General features: G+C 38.1%; 2 protein-coding genes across 2 annotated transcripts in view; both read left to right on the top strand.

The window, feature by feature from the left end:
- Positions 1 to 16,180, top strand: part of LOC145979334 (retinol-binding protein pinta-like) — a 194,336-nt gene that overhangs the window by 132,365 nt on the left and 45,791 nt on the right. The window lies entirely within an intron of this gene.
- The window catches only part of LOC145979335 (alpha-tocopherol transfer protein-like), a 236,394-nt gene continuing 227,269 nt past the window's right edge, over positions 7,056 to 16,180 (top strand). Inside the window, exon 1 of the mRNA XM_083112193.1 lies at positions 7,056 to 7,128. The gene's annotated coding sequence lies outside the window, so the exon portion shown is untranslated. The remainder of the gene's footprint in view (positions 7,129 to 16,180) is intronic.

The raw sequence follows: 16,180 nt of genomic DNA, 5'->3' as shown, positions 1-16,180 counted from the left end.
CATTGATTTTTGGCTTTGCGAAAATAACATCATACGTGAATCCATCACTGCTGAATTTGAGAGCAGAAAGAGGAATGCCTGTAGTCCTTGAACTGGCCTCGGCAAAATAATTAATGACGGGTGAATCCGGTTTCAAGTGTGCGCACTCTACTGTGACGTTAATGTAATCAAACTTTAAAATCTTTTTAAAAAACTTGAATTAAAACTTGACATGCAAGTTTGTTGTGAGTAGGAGACCAACTGTGAAGCGCGGAAGTTCCGTATACTGCAACAGCTAAGAGCAGTTCAAGGCCACCAGATGGAGTTTTATGGTTTAATTACAGTTCACAAAAGTGCCGCTGGCTATGAAACTACTGTATTACAAGGAAGAATCTCAAATTAATGACAATATTTTGCAATTTGGAATTAAGAGGGTGAACCTTAGTTTACTGTCTAACTAAAACTCTCCAGCCTTCTTAAACCCGAAGGTTCATGGCTGCAGCAACACAGGCCTTCCATCTGTCCCTATCTTGAGCAAGATCTATATACTCTTTTCCATCCCTACCGATTTCCCTTCGGTCCATCTCAACGTTGTCCCTCCATCTTCGTCTTGGCCTAAAAGCAGGTCTCTTACCATCAGGTTTCCCAACAAGAATCCTGTAAACTCCTCTTTCCTCTCCCATTCGTGCCACATGGCCTGCCCACCTAAGTCTTCTTGATTTAATTATTCGAATAATATCTGGACATGAATATAAATTATGTAGTTCTAAATTATGTAACCTTCTCCACTCACCTGTCTCCTCATCCCTTTTAGGTCCAAAGATTTTCCTAACGACTTTCAAATTCTCTCAATTTATGTTCCTCTTTCAATGTAATAGACCAAGTTTCGCACACATATAATACTACAGGCAAAATTACTGTTTTATATATTTCAACTTTTAGTTTCTTAGATATTAAACGAGAAGACAAAAGTTTATGAAGAGAGAAGTAACATGTATTTCCTGAATTAAGCCTACTTCTTATTTCATCTTTAATATAATTTTCATTTGTTAATATTACTACTAAGTATTTGAATTTGCAAACTGCTTGAAACGAGTTTTTATCAATATTTTGATTTTGATTATTACCTAACACTTGGTTTCGGCCTGTAAGCATATATTTAGTTTTCTGTTTGTTAACTTCCAAACCTATCTCTTAAGCAGTTTTGAAAGATATTTTAGCATTATTCTTAATTGTATTTATATCATCCCCTAATAAGTCTACATCATCTGCATATGCTAACAACTGAGTCACATCATTTAATTTTAGTCCTTCGTTAGTTTCTTTTACCTTCCTAACAGCATATTCTAAGGCAAAATTATAGAGCAATGCAGATAATACATCTCCTTGTTTTAACCCATCATGAATTGTAAATTTGTCAGACACATTAATACCCACACGAATTTTACTTTCTGTTTCACTGGTGCATACTTTTATCATACTAACAAGCTTCTTAGGTATTCCAAACTCGACTAATATATTATATAATTTCTCTCTTTTGACCGAATCATATGCTTTTTTGAAATCAATGAAGAGCTGGTGAACATTTTGATTATATTCCCACTTACTTTCAAGTGTCTGTCTAATGTGCAAAATTTGATCTGTAGTTGATCTGTTACGTTAAAATCCATATTCATAATCACATATAATTTCATTAGCATATGGGGTTAGTCTTGTTAAAAGAATGTTAGATAATATTTTATATGTTGTTGAGAGTAAAGAAATTCCACGGTAATTATTGCAGTTCAGTTTATCACCTTTTTTAAACACAGGAACAATTATGGATTCTTTCCACTGTTGAAGGATTTCTTCTTTATTCCATATTAAACAAATTAATTTATAATTTGACATATTAATGAATTCCAACCATATTTAATTAACTCAGCTGGTATGAAATCGATGCGAGGTGCTTTGTTATTCTTTAGCCTTTTAATAGCATCTTTAACTTCAGTCAAGTTAGGTTCTGGAACTAAAGGTTCTGCTGTGTGTACTTCATTTACTTCTGATTTATCTCCTACATGAACATTTAAAAGGTCATTAAAGTACTTCTTCCATCTATTTAGAATATTGCTTGGGTCAGCTAGAAAATCACCATCTTTATCTTTTATCAAGTTTACTTTAGGTTGCCACCCCTTTCTAAACTCATTTACACCTTTATATAAATCTCTCATATTTTTATTTTTGCTGTTTGTTTCAATTTCGTTAATTTTGCTTTTCAAATAATCTCTTTTTTTACTTCTAGACGTGCGGTTAACTTCTCGCTTTATTCTATTATAATTGTTAAATTTATATCATCAGAGTTATTTAACCACCTAAGTCTAGCCTGATTTCTTATTTCTATTAGATTATGACATTCATTATCAAACCATGGCTTACTTTTTCTTGGTTTATGGTATCCTATACTTTCTTTAGCTGCTGATTCTATTGCATTACGAATGTGCACCCAATTCTTATTTACGTCTGTTTCATTTATATTTTCATATTACTGTCATTAATAGCAATTACAACCTGAGAGCTCCATTGTTTACTATTTTTGTTTAATGTTGTCTTTATTCCACATTCTGCTCAGATAGCCTAATCGGAACTAGACAAGCCTCCTCAATTGCGTAGTGGTAACGTCGCCGCCTTGTAATTAAGGGGTCTCGGGTTTGATACCCAGTCGAGTTGTCCAGTGGTTTGAACTTCAGTTTAAACTGTAGGTCCAATAGCGATTAGTCTATCTGTGCATAAAACGAACTTAAAACAAGAATTAAATTAAGCACACCAACAGTTACAAATGGTATTTGTATCACTTTAGAGATATGCTTCTACTGGGAATAAAATCTTTGATCTCTTCATTACAAGGCTACGGTGTTAACCGCTTGACTACAAACTTAATACTGGGCAAATTACCATCTGTAATATCAGGCCTCCCTCGTGGCTTAGTGGAAATGCTGTTCCCTTGTAATTAAGCACACTTGGGGATCAACCCCCGATGAAGGCACTTTGCAAAGTGGTTCGAGATGCCTTCCGTAACTTGCGGTAACTTTGTCGCCTTGTAATCAAGGGTTCCGGGTGCGCTACCCGATGAAGGAACATATTGGTTCGGATACCACTTTGAACTTCAGGTTTAGTCCTGATAGCCTATCTATGCATGAAGTTGACTTAAAGCATAAACTCAAAATGGTTCGAATCGCATTCTAAACTGTAGGTCCAGTCCTTATAAAATTGTAGGAGAACTGATAACAAACATTCGTAATTCCATTAGAGACCGTATTAATAAAAAAGTCGATGTGTTCATGATCACATACTCCAATGGTAGCAGGGCCTCCCCGATGGCGCAGTGGTAACGTCGTCGCCTTATAATCAAGGGGTCCTTGGTTCGATATCCGGTGGAGGGCACATAATGGTTCGGATACCACTTTAAACTGTAATATGTCCAGTCTCTATTAGCCTTACTGTGCATAAACTGGACATAAAACACAAATCAATCAATCAATCCAATGGTAGTTCTCAAAAAGCGAACACGTGCTCCGTATCAATAAAGTTTTTCCTCGCATGGTTTCCTACACAGGAACTTTGCTACGCCTTGTTTATCTTTAACATGCTTTTTGTTTGTTATTTTACCATTAATATGTTTTATATGTTTGTTTTTTATATTGTTGTTTGTGTTCATATAAAGTTTATAGTTTTTGGCAGAATGTTGGTTAAATCCAATACCGGAAGCGGAAGACATTTCCGGTATCGAGGGATATCTAGAACTGACCAATCTTTTGTTGAATAGGTTGCCAGGAGAACAGTGTGCGATGAGACAGAACATTGTGTAAGAAATTATCGACCATTGATTGCTGAAATATAGGTCATTAACTAGAAAGTCCGCCTATTGGACGCCATCTTGAATTACTCAAATTGCTCAAGGTTGACAGAGTGGCATTAATCGGATCTGAAATGTAAATAACATAAGCTTCCAAAAACAGTGAAGTGATGCTTTTCCATTTAGCACCCGGACTAAACTTTTAGAAGAATTAGAAGAAAATACACCAACAAAAGTGATGACCACTACAAGAAGTAACTTTCTTTTACTTCTTCTTGCTTTAGTGCAACCATATCAGCAAAGCTTGTTCAAAGCAGGTCAATAGAAGATGAAATGATTCTTAATCCTAGCTAACCCGTGCTGTAATACAAGAAACTTACTTACCCGAAGGGGGAGATGCCTCAAAAGGCCACACACTCAAGAAACCATCTTGTCACTGAATCACTGCTTCTTTTGTTCATTGGTTAAGATCACTCCATGTTTTTGTTAAGTGGCCTTAGAGTATTTGTGTTACTAGCGAACTCTATGGTTAGATATTAGAAATATATATGACGTCAGGCGTGCTCTGATTGGTGCTACCGGATACGAACTCGAGTGTTCAAGAGCGACCTGGAAGAATCGTCCACTCGAGCTCTGGGTAGCACGCCGAACACATTACGCAACCCGACAACACGTCAGGTAATGGGGTGGCCCTTTTGATAAAATAAGGGGCAACATTCCTGATAATTACAAATACATTTCATATTGAATACACTTTCACTCACGCCAGTAAATTATAGGTACAGTTCGATAAGTTAATTTGTAAAAGAGTTGAAGTTTGTTTCGTGTATTTAAGTTAACTTATGTAAGTGTTTAATGGTACTGTAGTGAATTGTTTATAATTCTTTTTGTTACATTTAATATATTTCGAAATTTGTTCTCACCAGACAAGGAATAAAATTCAGGTTAATACAATTATCTGTTTCATTGAAACCATGCTGGTATTAATTTTAAGATCTTTATTTCCAATGAACGTCCTGGAGACGCATAGGGCTCTCTCTGGGACGTTTCCACTGCGTGTTCACATCAGCCTCGATTGCGCGGGAGTGTTTCCTTACAGGTGACAAGATGCAATAATATATCCATTATAATAATTTTAAAAATTGACATTACTGTAACAAGAACCAATGTATTGTGTACCAGTGTTACAAACAAATTTTATCATTAATTAAACCCCAATATAACCTTTCTAATTTTGATTTAATACTTTTTCTTTACATAGATGCAGTTATAGAGCAATCATTACAATTACAAAATTTACCATCATTACATTGTAACTCAGTGTCATGAAGACAAACATCTAAAAGGAGTGGTTCATAGGCCCACGTGAATTTGGCCACCTATGTCCGTTACCATATTGATGTACAGAAACATTCTAAAGTCCGTAGGGAACAATGTACGTGGGACATATGGAAGTAATGAGCAAAAGTTTTTTTAAAAATCAGAATCCATCAATGCACGCAAACAAAGAAATCATCGCAAAATACAGAATTTACTGAACACGTCGAGTTAGTGTGACGTCAGTACTTTTGATCGCGTGAGCGCAGTCACTTGTTTAAAAATGGCTGACGGTGATGTTTCGTTTCGACAACGTCTTCTGATTGAATTCCTTGTTAAAGAGGAAATTCCTGCTGCTGAAATTCAGAATAGACTTAAGCGTGTGTATAGAGATGCATGCATGCGTGATAGCAGTGAGTAAAATATTTTAAAGAAGGAGACACGAGCATCAAATATCAGCCTTGGAGCGCTTAACCACGAACTGCCTCCACGGAATGCAACATGGAAAGCAAAGTGGTGCATTCTGATTTAATTTCTTGAACCTGGGCTCACCATAAATGCTTGCCATTATATCTAAACTCTCCACAATCTCCGTCGTGCATTGCGAGATAAACGTCCTGGAAAGAAAATCATCCTTCAACATGATAATGCACGCCCGCAATCGCCACAGTTCACCAGGGAGGAAATTTGGAAAATGGGGTGGTATCTTCTGCCTCACCCTCCCTACAGTCCCGACATTTCACCGTCCGACTATCATCTGTTCGGTTTGGTGAAGGACCAGTTATGAGGCCAACGCCACCACATGACGGAGGACATACAGAAAGCAGTGTGTCAGTGTCTGCGAGAAGCTGCAACAGAGCTCTACCGTAAGGGTATTTTCAAGCTTCAAGAAAGATGGTAGAAATTCGTGCAATGAAATGGAGAGTTTGTTGAGAAGTAAAGAAAAGTCTGTAGATTATCATGTAGCATGCTTTCTTTAATAATACCAAGACTTAGTTCATGAAAATGTGTTGTTCCTTACTCTCAATATGACCCTCGTAATTTACTTTGAATTTGTTATTAAATGTTCGAATTTGAAAAACAAAAAATGGTAGACCTGCCCCCCCCCCCCCCACCCACCCACCGCTAGGGTTAAGACAAATGCTGATAAAAGACAGAGAAAAGCGGGTGATCTTTGTAGGAACTGACTCCAATACAAGAAAGTAAATGCGGCTTCTCCTCCAGATTAGGACCAATGATTTGCCTGTTGTATACAATAACTCTTGATTTAAGTTGATTTGAATTTTGTTATTTAGCGTCGCTTTTCTTCCATTTTTAGATAATCGCGGCGGTGAGGATAAGTGTTTATGTAATGAAAGCGATGAAGGGACACTCACAAAGATAGCCCATGACTAGATATGGATTCGAACCGGGGACCCCTTGTGTTGTAACGCTCTCTGTTAATCACATCGCCACACAGGTCGGTATTATTAACTGTTTCATTTCAATCCCTAACATTCTACGCTCAATATCCGATGTGGTTTAGATAGGTCTCATAAAGTAATAAGACAAGAGTTAATTGTGTTTTCGGTTTAAGAAAAGGTTCTGAAAGGGGGGTGGGGAAAGAAATTAAAGGGTGCTCCCATTCGCACCAACCCTGCTTTATTTTATCTCTTGCGTGTTTTTAGGGATGGAATTGCATGGAGATTAGATATTATCCTCTTTTCTGACATTTAAAATTGTGTTCTCAAGCGTAAATCCCGTGGAAAAAAAGTGGTGAATATAATGATTAACGGTTTGCTTACTATTGCTTTCGCCACCGGCTTTACCTTTGGAAGAAGCGAACCATACAACACCGAAAACCTGTTTTTCGCGTCTCGCAATTTAGGGCCTGACGTCACGTGATCTGACTCGCTGATGATGGCCTTGTTCTCCCGTGTTGCCTCCAGCTCCAGCAGACACTTTTCCGATTTCAGACACATCAAAGCAAGCATTGAGTCATCAGGCGGAATATTTCCTTCGTAAGTACATATGTTGTCTTTATTTAGAAATTCCTATGGTAATAAGCACATTGATACCTTGGTTTGACTAGTCTGAAAGAGAGAGTTTGCGTAGAATTTATCATAGCGTTTAGCGCCTTTGTAAGCTAATGTGATTGTGAATGAAATGCCGTGACCAACTATTTAGAATTCTGAGGTTGTAGACCTTTCGGGCGTGAAGTGTTTGGCAGGCGCTTGTTTATTTGATCGCGAGAAAGGCTAAAGAATGTTTAAAATCCACATTATGTTCTTAATATGCTAATTGGGACTAGATGTACTGTTTACAACGATACAGATCTTGTTGGTACTTGATTACAGTAATTAGTGTGTGTAATTCAAGGACTAGCAAACGTTAACAAACATCATAATATTTTTATCCCATAATGACAAACGATGCCTCCTCGGTTGCGTAGTAGTAACGTCCTCGTCTTGTAATTAAGGCGTTCCGGGTTCAATACCGGCCTGGGCATGGATGTTTGTGAGTGTCCATTCATCAATTTCATAATATCATAACTCATCCCCATCTTCGCAAATTAGCCAAAAGTGGCACAAAAAGGGAAGTAGAATAAAAAAGTCAATAAACAACATATTTGATACTTTACAGTTTTCTTATAAGATTTAATGTTATTATATGTCCTCCTCCGCGGGCATGCGGCGCTGTGCTTTGGACTCCGACTGCGGGACGGCATGGGTTCGAGTCCGCCAGGGTTCAGTCCTGGGTTTTCGGCCTGTGTATAGGACCGATGGTAAGCCACCTTCTTGAGGAAATTAGGGAGCTACGAGTGAGTAGCGTAACCCCGTCTCGAAACGGCTGAGGGTTCGACGTGCTGACCCCACGTCAACCGATTGCTAGTTGAAGATCTCCACACCTCTAGGCAGGATTTTCGGAGGGAGACTGGCAGTCGGGACATATATATGTGTTAATATACATGCTAAAAATTATACCACAAATAATTATAAACTTTTTAAGAAATAAATGAAAATTAGGGATTTGAAAATAACAAAGGCAAATATGTGTAAACCAACGTGACCGTCACGATGTGATCAGGGTGTTTACTTGTCTAGAAAACCTGAAAATCTTGGAAAAGTCAGGAAATTTCCTTTTTCTGGAAAAGTCATGGAAATGCCAGGGAAATCATAGTTTCTGGGAAAATCAAAGTTTCTGTAATAGTGTATTAAAAGTAGTTTTTTAACAAACAAACAAATGGACAGGCAAGATATTTTAAATTTGATGTGAACAAGCTATTCCACAGTTTGGTATACTGAGAATTACTGGTAGTTAACAGTAAACTTGCATATTAAATACTCTAAAAAAAGGGTCATGTTTTGAACTATTTTCATGTAGAAATTTACTACAGTACTTGGCTGTTGGCATTTACCATTTTCCTGTTGCAAATTTTAAGCTGTATTTGGTTGATATTGGGGATAATATTAGTACATTTGACTTGAATTATGTAGCTATTAGTTATGCTATAATTCTTATGAATTTTCATATAAAGAAGAATTGTTTGTTTACAATTCGTCAAAACGTGATAAGTAATACGTAAAAGCTCTCTCAGGTTCGAATCCCGGCCTGGTGTTCTTCGTAGCTGGGTGGACGTGAATGTCCTTCTAGGTGCGCCTGAACTCTCCTGCATATGGCCTTGAACGGCTGAACAGAACAAGCGAATCACAGACGCACGGCGTTGCCGTGCTCTCCGTGACAAGGGTTTTTCTCTCAACCACGCTGTCTCTTTTCCGTGCGAGATTTCGATATGGCACCACTGCAGTACGCTGCTATTGGCTATCTCCATATGCATGAGATTTGAAGCGCACTCTAATGAACATGCTTAAATCACCAAATAACGAAGCTGTGCTGCTGATGAAAATTCCAGCCAATTTTAAGTTTCTGACTCATATGAAAATAGATTGTATATCTCTTGTGGGCAACTCTTGTTTACTGTAGAAGATCGATCTTCTATGCTCGCGTTGATCTTAGAGCGAACACTGTTACAGTAGCGTTGTAAAATGGGCAGAGGGAAGGAAGCAAGTTTGCAAGGGACTTACGAAAGAATACATTGAGTCAAGCATGTATTCTGCGCATTGAAAGGCACGATGGTTAACAAACAACTTTGCATTGTTTACCTTGGATTTTCAGTATAGAAAAGGGCTAAAATGGAGACGACGTTAATTACCAGTAATTCAAAGTGGACCTGTGTTTTGTAAATATGTATTTTGCCGAACTCTCTGCCACAGTGATTAGCGCAGTGCACTTCAAATACAAGGGTCACAAGTTCGTATCCTTGATAGAACAAGCATTGCAGTACAGTAAAAGCTCGGTAATTCGGACTAATTGGGGGGGATAAGTTGGCCGGTTTAACGTCCCGATTAAGTGAAATATGCTAAAAGAACAGTAAAAAGTGCATTAAAACTCCGTTTATAGCAACAAAACACGTTTATTATGGTGTATATAAAGGGCATAGGCTTAAATACACTATACAGTACAGAACAAAATCTGCGGAAAACAGAATTTCATCAGTGGTTGACTGCCTTTTCCTTAGGAAGTTCTCTTGTTGACTTCTAGCCACATTTAAAACCCTGCATTCTGCTTTTCTTTCTTTTTGCCTGTCCGGATTAAGCGAACTGCGTCTTATCGGGGCCCGGATTAACGAGGTTTTACTGTATTTGTATATTCCTTATGTTATGTCGCTTTTCTGACACAGTTGGCTTATCGCGACGATGGTGATTCATGCCGAGTAGATGAAGTTGATGGACACTCATGCTCATGACCATCGTGTACTCCATTTCATCATTCATCATTGTTGCAAATTACCCCGGAGGTAGGAAAGCTAGGTAGACTTTTGAAATGGTAATGATAATAAGAAAGAATTGTATATAAAGAAGTGGATCCAATTTATTTCTTGTAAAATGAATGGTTCGTTTTGAAGTGTTAGATTCTAAAGTATACTGAAATGTTATGAGTTTAACGAAGATAATTTTATTGAAATTTCGTCTCACGCTGTTCTTAACACTCTAACCTGATCGTGTTTCTTCCAAACACATCTGTTTCTTTGCGCACGCTGAGGCAGTAATTTGTGTATACCCTGTCCCGGGTATCTCGGAAGTAAGGCTATGCATAACGGCAGAGAAGGGGCTGAAATCGAGTTGGTAAGGGGAAGCTGTACACGTTGCAACGAGGTCTGGCGACCGCAGTCGCTTTTCCCACTCCATGCAATCCCATTCCGTCTAACGTGTTCATTGGTGGAGCCGTCTCCGGTCTCAACTTGCGCAGAGACTTGCTTTCGTTCATTTGCTCCAGAGATAGCCGAAACAGAGTATAAAAGTATCAGAAAGAGGTCCAGTCTGTGAGGGAGACGAGGATTGTACACTTGCTTCACTTGTTAGTGCCGTAAGTCGCTTCTCTCTACAGCATTTTGTCGAAATTGTATTTTAACAGGCATAATTCAATTGTGTTTAACCATAAGTTTATATTCATTTGCGTAATTAGTATTTAATTCTTCCTAGCGAAGTAGTCAATATTTTCAATATAAGTTTTCGATTTAGTTTCGCATATTCTTGAGCAGTTTCATGTTATAAAGTACAGTGGGAACCACAAGTATGGTTCGTCAAATTGTTCATGACTGTTTTTATTATTTCTACGTGTTTTTAAGGAATGGATATCGGATACCATATATCCAGGATTTGAAATTTTGCATTGTTTACTATTTATGATATACTGTCAATTTTAAGTTCCCGAGCTCACATTTTCCCTCTTATGATGAACTTTCAATTGGGTTCAGATTGGATTGAGTTTGTTTAAGTGCACTTTATGCACAGAAAGGCTAATCGGGAGTGTACGTACAATTTAAAGTGGGATCGGAAACACCATTTACCTCCACCGGGTTTCGAACCCAGGACCCCTTATTACAACGCCACGACTTTGCCGCTTTCTTTAAATAATACCCCTAAACGATAGTATCCCCGTTTCTTGCAGTTTTTCTCAATTTTCACAGGTATCAAATCGACTCTATATAATCGGTATTCTCACTGGGACAAACACAAAGAACCATGTCAGAACTGGGATTCGAACACGAACTTCTGACATTGTAGCGTACTTTGCTAACCACTCCTCCACTGCGGTCGACTACCAATGCGCCATTTTACCTTCTTGGCCTCAACAAGAAAAAAAATTGATTCAATATTTATGTAGTGAAAACTGTCAAGAAAGGAATGACACCTCATAATTCTACACGCCTTTTGTTATTTACCATTAATGCAAGAAAGGTGATCGGTTAAGATTTTCACATAGGTACATTGTTTCTTGAGCTCCTGCATTATGTCATGGAGATACAGAGTGATCGAAAGAATAAGTCTCTCGCCTCTGGTGCTAGAGGTCCCGGTAGGAGCTACAGGAGTTCGTTGTTGATCCAGCATCGTAAGGAGAATTTGGGAGATACTACAGAGTGTCCGAAAAGTCACGCAACCCGGTGTTTACGACCGTATAACGGAATAGCGAAACGGAATGAGAAGAAACGCTTTCTGCCAAGAAAATGCCCTGTATATTGGGAAAATTTAGAGACAAACATATGTAAGAACATGCATGTTTTAATAACAAATAAGCAAAGTGTTGCCAAAGGCGGAAAAAAAATATTTGCAAATCGTGTATATTGATGCACAGAACTCACTGAGGTAAATTATTGCAACATTTCACAATACCAACGAACAATTTGGATGGCCATCTAATGAATTTGACAGAAAAAGAACTTTGACGAAGTTTCAAAAACATTGCAGAAGAGAATAAATGGGCTGTTCCAAAAATCGATGTTTTCACAATATTACGAGGGACACTGGCAACACTGTTGGTGTCACGTGTCACTAACAGATGTGTTTCACCTCAGGCTATCCACTAAGGCACTTTTAACGACAAAGGAGAAAGTTGGTTATTCTCGAACATATGCAATAAATTACATACACCTTGCAACCCTGAAATGTGGTTTCAATTGGATAGGTATGTCAACAGCCAAAATTCCAGGCATTGGTTGACAGAAAACCCACATCAGTTGCATGAACTACCCTTGCACTCTCCGAAAATCGGTGTATGGTGTGGAATATCGCGACGTCGTATTGTAGGACCGTTATTCTTTGAGACAACAGTGGATACTGCTGTGTACGGGGATCTCATAATGCAATTCGTTGCTCTCCTGGAAAAAGACGAACGTGATGTTTGGCTACAACAAATGGAGCAACTTGCCATACATCTAATGAATCTCTTCGTATGCTGAGATAATTTTTTGGTGATCGTCTAATATCCAAGGATTTATGGCCCAGTCGCTCGCCCGATTTAACATCTGGAGATTTTTTTCTGTGGGGTTACTTAAAGGGGAAAGTATACCAAACGGACCCAGAACATTGGAGGAGCTGAAACGAAACATTACACAGGAAATTAATAATATCGGTGCTGCAACCCTCAGGAAGGTATCTGAGAATATGATCAAAAGAACCAACTTATGTATCCAAGAAAATGGTGGACACTACAAACATTTGCTTTAATTTGTAGTGATACCCACATTTCAGGGTTGCAAGGTGTATGTAATTTATTGCATATGTTCGAGAATAACCAACTTTCTCCTTTGTCGTTAAAAGTGCCTTAGTGTGATAGCCTGAGGTGAAACACGTCTGTTAGTGACACGTGACACCAACAGTGTTGCCAGTGTCCCTCGTAATATTGTGAAAACATCGATTTTTGGAACAGCCCATTTATTCTCTTCTGCAATGTTTTTGAAACTTCGTCAAAGTTCTTTTTCTGTCAAATTCATTAGATGGCCATCCAAATTGTTCGTTGGTATTGTGAAATGTTGCAATAATTTACCTCAGTGAGTTCTGTGCATCAATATACACGATTTGCAAATATTTTTTTTCCGCCTTTGGCAACACTTTGCTTATTTGTTATTAAAACACGCATGTTCTTACATATGTTTGTCTCTCTAAATTTTCCCAATATACAGGGCATTCTCTTGGCAGAAAGCGTTTCTTCTCATTCCGTTTCGCTATTCCGTTATACGGTCGTAAACACCGGGTTGCGTGACTTTTCGGACACTCTGTATTTGTCTTTGGTCTCGAAACGCAGAAAAACAGCGGCGATGGATTCGATGAGCTGATCACCAAAGAAAAGCCGCTTCATATATATTGTGCTCATCCGGAAGGAGGGGCAGGGGGCAAGGGAGGCCATGCCGCCCCCCCTTGAAAATGAAAGTTAACCAAAAATTATGTATTTCACACACATAATTTAATTTTATCCACAATAATATGCGTTAATTATTGCATGAACACCATAAATTCAAATTTAAGCAATGGGGTTTAGGGAACAATCCTATTTTTGGGGAAAATGTGCCTTGTTTGCCCCCCCTGGAAAAAATCCTGCGGACGTCCTTGATTGTGCTTCAGGGAGATCAAATAACATTGTGTGTTCATTTGCCACTTTTCCTAATTTGCGAAGATGGGGATGAGTGATGAATGGACACTCACAAACATCCATGCCCAGTCCGGAATTAAAACCTGGGACCCAGGCACGTATCTAGATTTATGTGTTTTTTTTTGGGGGGGGGGGATCCAAACCAAGTGTAATAATAATAATAATAATAATAATGTTTAAATGAAAATTATTATATTAAATCAAATTAACACTAATTACAATACATAAATTAATATTATATTTTTATTACACGGATAAGTAAAACGACTATAAGAATAGATATATAACCGCGCATATTCATTACGTAGCTTAACTGTAGTTAACATAAAAACATGTGCCCTGGCAATGAAATTAATGTCAAATAGATGAATGATTCAATATTTATCGAATAACAAAAATAATGTTACATGAAGTGTCTGATTAATATTTTATGCATATTATTTTGAGAAGTAGTGTACAAAAATCTTCTTTGCAATGTCAATCAAAGCCGTATGATCCCAATATAATCCTTGCCTTATAAAAAATTTCAGAGGAAATTAATAACCATCCATTATGCAACAAATGCTAACATTTTCGTTACTTAATTTTATTACTCGGCAAGTCTTTCCGGGGGTCCGGACCCCTGGACCCCCTAAATACGTCCTTCCTGTCCTTCAAAGCCGTATGATCCTAATATAATCCTTCTCTTCCAATAAGTTCAGAGGAAATTATACAACAAATTCTGAAACAATATAATTTTCATCATTTAATGTTAGTACTTCATAAGTCTTTCGGGGGGTTCAACCCCCCTGGTCCCCCTTCCTAAATACGTCCTTGCCGGGACCCCTGGCGTCATAGTGAAATGTGCTAACCACTTAGCCACGGAGGCGGCTATAACTACAGACTTAATTTTCCTAAATACATTTCTGAGTTTGTTTTTAGGTACAAGTTATACACAAGAATACTAATTGGGACTGGACCTGCACTATAAAGTGGTATCCTATTGTGTGCCTCATGTGGGTATCGAATCCAGGATTATTTTATTAGAAGGCTCCTGCGTTACGACTACTCCATCGGGGAGGCCCTACAATATAAAAGAGAGCATGAAGCCAAGAAAAATACAGGTGAAATATTGTGGTTAATTGTCCGGACTGTTTCAGGGAAACTTTATTTTTGAAGATAATTTGATTTCATTTGTTATTTATCACCGTCTCTCTACCACTTCTGACTAATCGTGACGATGAAAATGAGTGAAGATAGTATGAAACTGAGGAAGGGACAGTCACCCAGCTTCGAATCGAACTCTGAATCAATGACGTCATAACGCGCTGTGATAACTATTCCGTGATGATAATATTGCAGTTGCTAATTGAAATCAATTACTTCGAAATACTTGTGACCTAGGGAATAGAAAAATTCAGAAACAGATTCCAAAGATTAGGTTCAATACAGTGAAGACGAGTATTTGCCAGAAGGATGTAGAGCAGCGTTGCCTACCCTAGCATAATGATGCTAAATCTAGCACAAAATTCAGGTTCATTGGCACCTAGCACCCTGCATGATTTTCAGACTTGCTTCTCTGGGAGGGAGAAATTAACTTAAAAGACTTAAATTCACTTAAAAATAAAATTATATCCAGTTCTCATTTCCGGTATAATCACACCCTCTTCTCTTCATAATTTCTTCATTCTCCCCAGGAGAGGAGAAACATTTCATGGCAAGAAATCGGTAGAAAGTTGTGGGACGCAAATAAAACAAATATTTCGCTGTACAGTCGATGCATCATCTAAATCTCTCTCTAGTTCAATGTTGAAGTCATCTCGGACGAAAGAATTATAATAATAAATTACTATTACTAATTATCAATAAGAATATTATAATTATTATAATTATATATCCTAGTACAATTTATCAATATTTAGCATAATTTCACAAATTAAACAGCACTTTTTCGTATTTGGAGTTTGGCAACGCTGATGTAGAGTAGATGGTATACATTATTTGCATTTGTGTTTTTCTGTTTTCAAACGTAGCGCCACGCAACTTTTGTAGTTTTTTGCGTGCTTAAAGATAGAAAAGGATAGCACGAACCCTGCTTCCGGCCAGCAATATGTGCGTCGATGGCTAATATAATGAGCCAACTCTAGCGTTTCCATTGTTGAAGGGTAAATTATGTTTATGGCAGGAAATGGATTACAATTGGAAGGGCGGGGAGAGATAAGGCCGAAGTTTACCTTCACTCACAATAGCTGTCTGCGGACGGAACGGTGGCAAATGAGCTCACTGATTGTCTCTCTGTCCTGCTCGCTCGCTAGTGAAGGACGCCATTTTTTTAAGCACACGTGAGGTGCGATCACTGTAGAGACACTGTTCTAAAACGCAAGGAGAATAACTGAGCGCATGGCCATGAAATTAGGCGGGTGGCAGAAGTTAGCGCTGTTGCCAAATCGGAGCTCTCAACACCGTGTTGAGCTTTATACGTAGCTCAGTTGTGCGTAATTCTGTTTTATAGGTATATTACTGTAGGTCTCGGCCAAAAATAATTTTATAACGTGCTAATTAAACCTTATTTGTATGTAATGCATTTATATGTAATTCGGTGCT

The sequence above is a fragment of the Lepisma saccharinum genome, chromosome 26, assembly GCF_977018435.1.
Source record: "Lepisma saccharinum chromosome 26, izLepSacc3.1, whole genome shotgun sequence".
Lineage (NCBI taxonomy): Eukaryota > Metazoa > Arthropoda > Insecta > Zygentoma > Lepismatidae > Lepisma > Lepisma saccharinum.
Note: the sequence above shows the minus strand (reverse complement) of the source record. Positions and strands in the feature narration are given on the sequence as shown.